This window comes from Lemur catta, chromosome 12 (genome assembly GCF_020740605.2).
Source record: "Lemur catta isolate mLemCat1 chromosome 12, mLemCat1.pri, whole genome shotgun sequence".
Taxonomy (NCBI): domain Eukaryota; kingdom Metazoa; phylum Chordata; class Mammalia; order Primates; family Lemuridae; genus Lemur; species Lemur catta.
Genome location: NC_059139.1, coordinates 2,156,762 through 2,166,181, shown reverse-complemented (window position 1 = coordinate 2,166,181; position 9,420 = coordinate 2,156,762).

Genomic DNA, 9,420 nt, shown 5'->3' with positions numbered 1-9,420 from the left:
CCCGGACACCAGGATGGGGACTCAGTCTCCCCGGGAAAGGGCAGCAGGATTAAAGCTACTGACTGTGACTCTGTAAAAATGCACCAGTAGATTCATAATGAAAATATTACCAAAAGATAATCTGTATCAGAAACAACGTGGGGCTACCTTTGGTGATGCTAATGCAACATTTCAGAGAAAAAATTAAGAGTCTTCTGTCATGTTGAGAAATAAATATAATAAGCACTTCTACACAAAGACATTTTTAACACTATCTTAGAAACCATCCAAGCGAAGATGCATGTTGGAACCAGGAAGAGTGAGAAGTGGCTGTAAAACCCGGCCCTGGCTGCTCTGCTCACGCCTCTGAGAAGGAAGGGGGCCCTGGCTGTCACGTCTGCACGAGTCTGATGGAAGCTCCCTGACCTCTGAGCTCCCCGCGCTGCGTGTGGCACTGCTGTGTGGAGGACAGCTCTGGAGAAGGAAGGGCGATGCCCACTCGATGCACCCCTCTCTGTGCCAACCAGCCCACGCGCATGAATACGAACTCAGAAACTTGGAGATGCTCATCTGTAGGAGAGAGGAGTGGACACGGGCCTCAAATCTCCATCATCTTCCCCCAAAATATCCCAAATAAAAATAAAATCCTTGCCTTGGAGACATGTCCTCTATTCTTCTGGCCACAGCACCACCCCTGAGCCTCAGCATGGAAATTCCAGAAACGGCCCCCGCTATCCTGCAGCTCAGCCGAGGTTGCCCATCCCAGCTGCTCCCAGGAGGCAGGGCCTTCGGACCTGGGAGGAGGAGAGAAAGCCCCCAGCACCCTCCAGGGGACACAGGCACCAGGACCACGGGGCAAGTGTGGGCTCTTGTTAACGCGCTGATTCAATAACTGTCTGCTTTACATTCCAAACCTCTTCCTAGCTATAGCTTTCCATTTCATTTACACTTTGTTTATGCCAGGGCCATAATGATAAACTGCAACAATTACCCATTTGTAGCTACAGAGAACCCAATTTCATAAAAATTTGTTTAGCTGGCTATTAATCCCGATCTTTTCATTAGCAAAAAAAAAAAAAAGCCAAACGAATTCTGGTCGACGGCAGTGGACACAAATATATGAAGTCTTCTAATCTTAAAGCAGTCTCTTATCAATGCAACAATGACATTTTCGATTGAAAAATCAATTTTTTCCCTTCGCTCCTTTTAACCTCTGTGCCATCATCTCTCCTTCCCAGCACCCAGATAGCATAAGTCACCATGAAAGCCAGACAGAAACAGCCCTGGGCATGTCCAGGGGACACGCAAATCCGTCTCAGCAGCAGCAGGCCTCATTTTCCTCCCGCGGACCCGCTCTGCCCAATCACACCTTTCAACTCCCCTTATTAATCCTTACAATTCCTGGGGGAAAAAAAGTTGAGTTGTTTCTGTTAATAATGCAAGAAGGCGTGAGTGCCAGCTGGGAAGTTCTGGAAAAAAGGGTTATGACTCTATTAGCCAGATGCCCAGATTGGCCTGTGCCCAGACTGACGCGAGCCGCGTGGAGTGCAGGAGGCCGCTCTGCCCCTCGGAGGGAGCCTGTGTCAGACCCCCGTGCGCTTCTGAAAGCCCCAGACCCGTTTTGCCTCTCCTGCTAGTGACAAAGTCTGCGTGGTCAGCAAAGGGGTTAGGACTGCAGGCCCTGGAGCCAGCTGCCTGGGCTCTGGTGGGCACAGTGACGCTGCCAGACGGCCGAGGGCCCTCTCTCTGCAGGTGCTGGACGTCTGTCCCAGACAGCGCTGCCGTGGCCTCTCGGGGAGCGGCCTGGGTGAGAGGAGGCTTCACCCAGCTCATACCCGCTCCCAGGCTCTCCACATTTGATTCCTGGTTGACGTGAAGGTACCACAGCCCGGCCCCACCTGGGAACAGGGTTGCAGTGCCTGTTCATGGGCATGAACAGGCATCTCGGTGCATGTGCATGGCTGGAGCAGAGGCCTGTTCTGTAAAAGCGGGAGCGGGCAGACCTTCCCATGCTGCCCTGGGATTCTGGGACTTTTACCCTTTTGCTAAAGATCTTAAAAGTTCATTTCATAGCCAAGATACTGATGTCTGTAAGTTTATTATTATAAACAGGAATGCCATCAAGGGGCTTTTGTCTGGGACACAAGCCCGATGACTAGAGTTGACAGCGTGGGGACAGAAGGACCTGGTGGTCCTTGCTATTTCCACTAGAAGTGGACAGACACACAGCAGCGCATGACGTGGCTCGTCACCCACAAGACACGCATCTGGCGGGTTCAAGAGTGTTGATGCTGAGGACATACATCTTCAGGGGTAAGTGTGCTCCAGGAGGCGGCTTTTCATCATCTCTGTTGCTGCTTCCCACAATCTCACGCGGGTCCTTATCCGTCTAGGACGGTTTGCAAGTGTGCACGTGCACAGGGCCTGAGCGTGGTTCACACGTGCTCACCACTGTTCATTCTGCGTCTGCCTGCACGGGCTGGAACACACATGAGAATCACGTCTGATTGTAAAGAACTTTCTGGGTATGAGCCCAGATCTCAGAAAACTGGTTTAATTAAATTTAAAATTTTAAGCGAAAAGTATCCCAATAACATTCACACTGTAAATTTTTTATTACATAACTTTTCTGTGTCATTAAAAAATGTTAAACATTCATATAAGTATAAATAAGAAACATCAATTAGTAGTCTCCCACCACTTGATAGAAAAAACACAGTTAATATTTTGTAAATCTCTCTCCAGGCTCATTTCAGTACATTCATGTGTATATATAGAGAGAGAGAAAGAAATATTGCTATAGATATAAAAATACATAATTTTTCCAAAATTGGGATCAAATTAAAAACATAAATTCCATATTTTGTCACTTAGCATTATGATATAAAAAGATTCGTATTGTTAATATTTTTGAAATTTGCTTTTTAATAGCTGCATATTTTTCCATTGGGTGGTTGGATCAAAATGTGTTTGGTTGCTCTTCTTTTTTGGGATTTTAGGTTGATTCCCATGTTTCACTCTCATAAATAATGTGCTGAACATATATGTTTCCCTGAAACTCAAGAATTTTCTCATACTCTTTTCAGCTCTTCTTATATCTTCCTGTACTTCTTATTCTTCTTTCACTTTCTTTTTCTTTTTAACAGAAACAGGAAAAAATTCCCTGAGCTTGCTCTGGGGCTGAAAGTGAAAATGAGAGCCGTGGCTCGGGGCAAGGCCATTGCAGACGGAGCCACGTGCAGAGCCACGACAAGGGGAATCACCTCCACAGGTACTTGCCGGCCTGTTTCTCCCCACGGATTTAGAAAGATCAGTCACATGGAGATGATAACTGAGCTGGCTTTTCAGCCCCTGCCTGCTTCCCCAGGTCTAAAGGGTGACAAGACCCTGGTTCCCAGCTTAGAATCTGTCCCGTGACACCCAGACCACAGAAGCCACGTGAGGGGTTCCAGCGCCTCCCTCCCCTCAGTTGAGCATTGCAGCTCGATCCTGTGTCTCCCTTGGTTTTGATGTCAATCTGTCCCATTAAAGAATCAGTAAGTTAATCAGTTTGCTTTTAAAACAGCTCCTCAAATTTCATTTTGTTTCTTACTAAAATGAAAAAGGGGAAAATAGAGCATGTTCCCCAGGAGTTTGCCATCTGGGCTATCATGAAAAAGCCCACCAGGTGAGGTGTGTCCTATCTACCCAGCACGGAAGACTGACAGCCGGAGTGGCCCAGCCCCTGGCCTCAGGCCTGTGCACACAGGGACCTAACATCTTGCATGTTTTACACGCCTTGGTCCTACCCTGCTCCACCTGGGTGCGTGAGACACGGAAAATGGCACTTTCCATTTCGGAAGTGCTGGCTGTGCTCACCGAAGTCCTGTTCCCGTGGGCTCGTTTCCCTGAACCGCGTGCTTCAGGCTGTACCAGGGGGTCGCCCACCTCTCTAGACCCCCTGGAAGTTCACGTGCGACGAGCACACGCCCACGACAGAGGAGCCCCCATCTCCCAGGGCCTGACTCCACCTGGGCCGGGTCCTGCTCAGCGCCGGGGTCGATGCGCTTGGGCTGCTGTTCCCGCGACCCCAACACACTGCACCCGTCCCAGATAAAGCCCCGTCCTCCACCACTTCCTTAAATGTGAGGTTTCTTGTTTTCTGGGGATGTTTTAGACTTTTTGTTCATCCTTACTCACTTCCTTTTTCAGTTGGCTGTTTGTTGTAGACATTGTTCTTACCTTTCTGTCATTGCAACATAGTAGTTTGCATTTCATGCAGCCGGGGCAGGTCCGCGGCCCATCAGCCCAGCTGTGAAATCAGGTTTGTCCCTGTATGCCATCAGGGCTTGAGGACGGAGGCCTTTGCAATGGGTTTCCTAAGAAGGGAAGGAAATGGATCTGTCTGGACACCCACCTCTTGCTCTGCCCATCATGAATGTCACCTGGGCCCCAGGACTCATTCTGTCTATGCTCCCAACGCCTTGATTTTCTTCTTCCTAAATTTTTCCTCCCAGTGTCTCGGGGCCACCTGGGGCAGACGACTGAAGGACTGTGCTGCCTTTCGAGGGGCGCAGGCCAGTGTCTGCACTTGTTCCCCATCTTCCTTGGAGCTCAAAATGCCACCTGCTGTGGAAGGTGAGGCCCAGTGTCTCGGGGCCACCTGGGGCAGACGACTGAAGGACTGTGCTGCCTTTCGAGGGGCGCAGGCCAGTGTCTGCACTTGTTCCCCATCTTCCTTGGAGCTCAAAATGCCACCTGCTGTGGAAGGTGAGGTGGTCCTCACAGCCAAGAAGGCAGCAGCCTAGGCGGCGTGGCTTTGGTTTAACATGGAACATTCTTTCTCCAGTGGTGACGTTTCTAAACTGCGCGGTGCACTGGTATCTGGGGGTGAGGCCGCCACAGAGTCACTGGCCGTGCCACCCACCTGCAGGGACAGGCTGGTGTGTGGACCCTGCTTGTGGAGTTAGAGAACGCGGGGAAAACAATCTCACAGAAAGGATAACACAGAAAGGTGCATTCTCAGAGGGTCCAGTGGGAACTTTGGAGGAAATATTAGGTTTTATATTGTGGTTCACAGTTATTTGCCACTGACAAGAGCTGAAGCTGGTATCAGGGAGGCTTAGGGACCAGAGTTTTTGTCCTTTTGGTACCCCAACGACAGAAGGTTTGTCATTGATGTGCTCCTTGTTGTCATAAACCACATTTTTAATCTTAAAATTACACATTCTTATCAGCCCTGTGGTCAAAGAGAAATGCACTTTAAAAAGTCAAAGAAAATTGCTGTGGTAGAACCGTGTGCTTGCCCCCAAACGCAATTATTTCAGCATAATTATATGGTTTTCATACCACTTTCACTTTCACTTATGGGAAGGATCAATCCGAATTAGGGAATATCTTATTTTCTGTTTGCTAGGGTGACTGATTAAAAATATGCTCATAAACCTTTAACAGTTATTTTATTTATGTATTTCATGTTCCGTTATTAGAACACACACATCTTGGACACATCACAAAAGATGAGACAGAAATAGTTTGACTTTATTTTGTAGTGACCTGAATTTAGCATCAGATGTGAAAATCATGACATGAGATTTTGGTGGAAAGATAAAAGTCAGACCACATGCCGAACGATATTAGTGGCAGATGTGGTCGTCGGAGGGGCGATGGCATTTCCTCCGAACGGGAGGACACGCTGCTCCAACTTGGACGCGAACGTGATGAGCAATGAAAGTATGCTTTGTTCCCGGCCTTCACATGGTCTCGATATGCGCAGTTATCGCTTCCTTGTATTTTTTTAATCAAACACTGTCCCATCCCGTGTACAAAGGCCGCTGCACGTGAGCTGGGCCGTGCAGACGGCTGTTCAGAAGCGTCCAGCTCCAGGGGCTAAACGTAGGTGCCGTGGGAACACGCTCGACCTTTCTCTTACTGCCACTGTGTACCTACACACACGCTCCCACACGTGTGCACACAGAACCGGTTTTCTCCGCGGGTTCCCGGGGTTCTCAGCCCCAGGACGTTTTCTCTCCACGCCGACGCCCCTCACATAGCTCTCCGCCCCCAGACACCCATTAATTGACTGCAAATGCAGCTTTATTGGAAAATGACTGCAGCTTTATTAAGCAACTGGATTTACAGGCAATAACATAATCAATATAACATTAATATAGCACATAATTAAATAAGATTCCTACAAGGTCCTGCCTGTATCCTGAAATATAGAGAAGTTAATTGTTTTCACGGATGGCATTAACCAGCAGGATTGGAAACCAAACTTGGAAGAACACAGTCCCCAGTTGTTCTCATGTTTTAAGTATTCCACGTGACACCAAAAGGAAACGATCACCAAACCCACAGGAATGCTGCGTCACCATCCGCTCCCCGGGGCCCCTCTCTCCCAGCCTGGGGGACATTGTTACCGGCCAGCTAACGCTCTCACGAGGGACTAAGAAGCAAAAGGCAGAGCAGACTGTGTACTTTGTTTCCCCGGCAGTACAGAAAGGACGCACCACCACGGGCTCTCGGAGAGTTGTGTGGAACGTGCCACCTCTGCCGAAAAATGGAAGAATTTGCTCCCCCTGGAAATGCAACCAGCCAGCACTGTCTCTGGAGTCATGTGCTCATATAAAAATTCAGGGAAGTTCCAGTAGAATGTTCTTGCAATGGGCCCAGAAAGCAAAACGCCAGGAGAAGGAAGCCTGTTGAGTGGGACCTTGCACATGTGCGCGGCCGATGGAATACTGGAAAGATAAACATCGTGCGCGGGGAAGTGTCGTGAGGGAGGAGGCCGCTAACCCGTTAATTCCACAAGGCTAAAGCTCTTAGCCACGCTTCGCCCCAGGGGGCCCCCTGCCTGTGCCGTCTCTAGCTTCAGCAACTTGGAAACCGGCTGCTGGAACGTTCCATTCCCCATCATTGCCATCTACCTAACACTACCACCAAAATTCAGTGTTTAGCACATTGACTGCCATGTGAGTTGTATTTAACTCATGCTAGTGTTAATCCCGGGGCCTCCTGAAGCACGTGTAACTCACACGTCTCTGCACCTTTCATTTTTCTGCCTGTGTTTACCTTTAAATTACACTTGAGCCTGACAAGTCAAGAATAACACTTTACCCTTAGGAACTATTTTTCAGGTTTCCACATTACTTTTTACATTACTAATTTTCAAGTTTTTATATTAGTTTTTTTATTAAAAAAAAACAGAAAATAAAAAAATAACACAGTTTCCATTAAATTATTTACAAAATCTTTATTCTATTTTTGTAATAAAACGCTGTGGCCCGAAGGAAAAACATTTTTTTTCTAGTGCGACAGTCAGTGAGAATTGAAATAAATAACAAAAGTTTGTGTGGCTTTTGGACAGAAGGGTGAACAAAACCATCTGTAAGCCATTGGGCGTCACGTGCAAGTAGACGTGCTGAGCAGGACTGAGGTGTCATCCTCATCAGACCTTTGCCCGGGACCCGCGTTGTGTGTGACACTGATGGGGGACTCTGCAGAAAGGCCTCTGCTCTCGAGAAAGACCCAGTTGCAGAAGCAAAGCCGCACGGCCACAGGCCAGGGCACAGGACCCCTTCTGCAAAGGGACCACTCTGGATGCATCTGGGCACGGAGCCCCATGCTGATCCGGAACCAGAGCAGTTGCTCTGAGCCAAGTGAACTTCAGCAGGTCCGTACAAAATCCCTCTGAGTGAGAAAGTTGTAGAGCCCTGATGATTCGGGAGAGCAGAGCTGCTCACCTGCCAAGGCACAGAAACTGTGTTGCCAGGATCCAGACAGTGGTGACAGCAGAGTCAGCATCATGACAACAACGTGTGGCCAGCCAGGAGACGCTGGGAGGAGTTGAAGGGGACACCTATGCAGCCACCCTGGCCCAATTCCAGCTTCAGTGAGGACCATCTGCAGGGCACTGTGAGAGCCCCGGGTGATGGAGTTGGGGGAAGAAGGCTGACCCCAGGAAGAGGGAAGGGGTGGACCCCTTGAATCTGACGTGAGCACTCCAAGCCGTGTAGACCAGAGGCCCACGCTGAGTCTGACTGATCATGTCTACCTGTACTCCCCACCTCTCCTTACTAATGCACTTGTCTCCCGTCCCCTAAAGTCCTTTGGAAGGCACCAACACAGAGTGACACACTTCCTCATGCAGGTTTTCCTGACCACGAGTGTTCATAGTGAGCACCGTGAGTCCTTGACTAGAAGCTTCTTCCTTCCCAGCATTCATACACAGACTTGTGGGTCCTCAGAGAATCCACTTACCCGCATGGGGTCTCCCTGGCTACCTGCCAGGGAGTGGGGCGTCATGTGCCCTTCAGAGTCCACGAGTCTGTCACCATGAGACCCAGCAGTTTGGGGATAGGAGGCTTTCTCCAAGTCAGGCATGTTCTAGCAAGTGAGGGTAAGTGGAGGGTCCGTGGACAGAGAACATCCTCCTGTACCTGAGCGTCTCAGTAGGTGGCAGGCGGGCCTGAAACAGTGCATCACTGTCATCTGCTAGCTAACGGGTCAGAAGTGAGGACAGTCTGCCCATCTGCCTGATCATTTCTCCGCTCTCCTTCCAAAATGAACACCTTCCTAACACGGGCAGGGCACCTCCACACTCCCATGCTCCCTACAGCTTGGGAGTTAGAGACCGGCTGCAGGGTGAGACGTCAGGGGCAAGAAGGCTGCGCGGCTCTGGGAAGAGAGACTCTGCTGCTGCCAAGAGGGAAAAGAGATCGCAGAATGATTTTTAAAGCCTCAGAGGGATTCCTGCACATCAAAAGCTGTCCAAAATGAGCACTTGACTCGGGTAATTGTAAATATATATGAAACATGTGCATTGAATTCAGCCCCTTAAAATTATGGATGGGTGTACCCAACTGCACAGCGTTTGAACACCTCCAACTTTCTAAAAATATTTGGGGTTCAAAGTAAGCCTTTTAAGGAAAATCAAAGCCATATGTTTCCGATTCATTTATACTCAGCTTATCACAATGTTGTTTGTTTTGAACAGATATTTGATGTTCAAGAAGTTTTGGGGTTTTTCTTAATAAAGTTAAAAAAAAACTTTTTTCTTAAAAATAAGAAGGAATATGTCTTAAGAGAAAATGAGCTACCATTCACATAAACTAGGACGGTTTTCAAACTTGGTCAGGAAATTCTTTTCTGTATTTTTAAATATGGGTGATAGTGGGAGGAAAGACAAAGAGGAAAGTGGGTGCAGTGGATTTAATGACATTTTTGATTCTTCTTTTTCCCTGGAAAGGTCCCCTGAGTTTTTCGTTCCTCGCCTTTCCTTGGGGGCCCCGTGGGCACACTCAGCTCTCATTCCCAACACTGCACCAAATGACACTTTGTTATTCTCCAATGCGTTATCACTTTATTATTTATTTGTCAAGTTATTTTATTATCCTGTAGCAGGAGCTGCCTCTTACAATGCGGACTTTCCATGAGGCAGCGTCCCCCTGGTCGTCACCT